Below are 2,485 nucleotides of genomic sequence, written 5' to 3'. Positions count from 1 at the left end.
TTCATCCACGAACGCCACCTCAGCGTGCTTAATGCCCAGAAACATGAGGCAGCGATCGTGGCCATCATCCGACACCAGGTAACGACCACATCCAGAAACGCATGGGTGATACGTTGTCTGTAGCAAGACGCAACATCGTCTTTACAAAGACACAACGTCGAGTTTGCCAGATGCAACAGCATCTTTAAAAAGACGCAACGTCGAGTTTAAAATGACACACCCGTGAATGCTCTTTTAGGGAAAAAGCTCTTTCAGCGTGCTGAAGCGCATAGGGGAGATGGCCGCCTGCAACACAAACAGGGGGTAGTGCAGCCTGATGTGTGCAACCCACTTGACACGGGAAACCACCACCGCTGAAGCGCCATACCGCCAACACCAAGAGCTCCAAAGAGCGCGCTGAACTCATTCAGTCTTCTGACAACAACTGACTCTTGTGTGGGTTGATTTTCAACCCGAGGCGCTCCAGATGACTGATCAGCAGCGATCTGTGCACGATTGTAAAAGTGCAAGGGGCCAGAGACAGTCCAAAAGGTAGGACTGTGTACTGATAGGCCACTCCCTCGAACGTGAATCTCAAAAACGGTCTGTGGCGAGGGGTTATGTGGATGTGAAAGTACGCATCTTTCAGATCCACTGTCAGAAACCAGTCCTCGGGACAAACCTGCGTGAGGATCTGTTTCAAAGTTAACATTCTGAATGACTGTCTCATAAGAGAGCGATTCCGAAGCCTGAGATCTAGAATTGGTCTCAACACGCCATCTTTTTTTGGCACGAGAAAGCAACGGCTGAAAAAGCCTGACTCGCTGTTCACTAGAGGTACCGTTTCCACGGCACCTTTTGCAAGCAATGTTTGAACTTCGGACCAGAGAACGTGAGCCCCGTTTTCCAGGATCGAAGTGTGAATAATGCCTCTGAACGGAGGTGGCCTGCGAGCAAACTGAAGCGAGTAACCTCGTTTTACTGTGTTTAGAACCCAACTTGACACACCAGGAATGGCTGCCCAGGCAAGAGGCTCTAATTTTTCGAGTGGAAATTCGCCGTGTGTGGGCAGGGAATTTGCATTAGTCAGTGTGAGGAGAGGAGAAATTATCTTTGAGTATGTGGGTCCGCTATCACAGCGGTAGGGTGTTTGGGCATGCACTGATTTTGCAGGACATGCCCGTGTTGAAAAATGCCTCCATCGCTCAGATGTGCTTGGAGGGATGGAGAATGAGCGCAAGCTTTCTTCGAGGGAGTTCGAGCCGAGGCTGCAGACAGATCAGGACGGCGTCTGCGGCTCAGGGTCCAGCACTACTCGGAGGCGGGGCCCTTGGCGCTTTGCGACATCTTCTGTGCCTCCGCAACGCTCAGAAAACCCGTCCATGGCTGGGCCGAATAGCCCCTTCGGCGAGACTGGCGAGTCGAGGAAGGCCAATTCTCAGCATCCCTGCTCTCGGTGAGATTCAGCCATAGGTGGCGCGCCACATCTTGGTCAGTTCTTCATGAACTGCAGGCAAGAACGGAGCGGGCCGCTGGTGTGAAGACCGCTGATGACATCCTTTCAGGAACCACTCGTCGAGCAGGACATGGGCGGGCTCAACCGGGGCCGACCACTCTAAGCCGATATCCTCCACCGTCTGAGAAAGAACGCGGATCAGCTCGCTGTCCGCGTTCGGCCGTGCCGAGCGAGAAGAGGGCGGGGCGTTGCGATCTTCGCCGGAACACCCCCACTCTTCTGTATCCGATGCCGTCAAAGATACAGAGTCGTCGATGGCAATCTCTTCCTCCGAGGCGCTGAAGGAAATCAAGTCGCTCACAGAAGAGGGGCATTGATCTTCCTGCGTGAAGAACACCGGCGACTCGGTGAGGCGCGGGGAGGGCGGGGCACACGGGCGCCGAGCCGACGTGACATCGCTTGAACCCGCTGTGAGAACCCTGCTCTGCTGTTTCTTTCTCTTGGGGGAGAGAGGAAACGGGAGAGCAGAGTGGGGAGGATCACCTTCATTTAAAGAATGTAAACCGTGAGTGAAGACTGGCAAGGCTCATGCTTAGGCAGATCCTTTTCCTATTTAGCGCCAAAACTCTGGAATAACCTACCTAAAATTGTTCGGGAGGCAGACACACTCTGTCAGTTTAAATCTAGATTAAAGACCCATCTCTTTAACCTGGCTTACACATAACACACTTACACCTTTCTAATATTTAAATCCGTTAAAGGATTTTTAGGCTGCATTAATTAGGTCAACCGGAACTGGGAACACTTTCAATAACACATGATGTACTTGTTACATCATAAGAAGAATGGCTTCTACGCTAATATTAGTCTGTTTCTTTCTTATTCCGAGGTCACCGTAGCCACCAGATCCAGTCCGTATTCAGCCCAGATGGTGGATCAGCACCTAGAGATGACCTCTACAGCCCTGAATTTCAGCGGAGACCAGGACAACTAGATGAGCCCCAGATACAGATCCCCAGTAAAGACCTTGTCTCAGACGGCCACCAGGAC

This window comes from Sinocyclocheilus rhinocerous, unplaced genomic scaffold, assembly GCF_001515625.1.
Source record: "Sinocyclocheilus rhinocerous isolate Xijiao unplaced genomic scaffold, SAMN03320098_v1.1 scaffold63, whole genome shotgun sequence".
In the NCBI taxonomy this organism is placed as follows: Eukaryota; Metazoa; Chordata; class Actinopteri; order Cypriniformes; family Cyprinidae; genus Sinocyclocheilus; species Sinocyclocheilus rhinocerous.
This window is presented reverse-complemented; position numbering follows the sequence as displayed.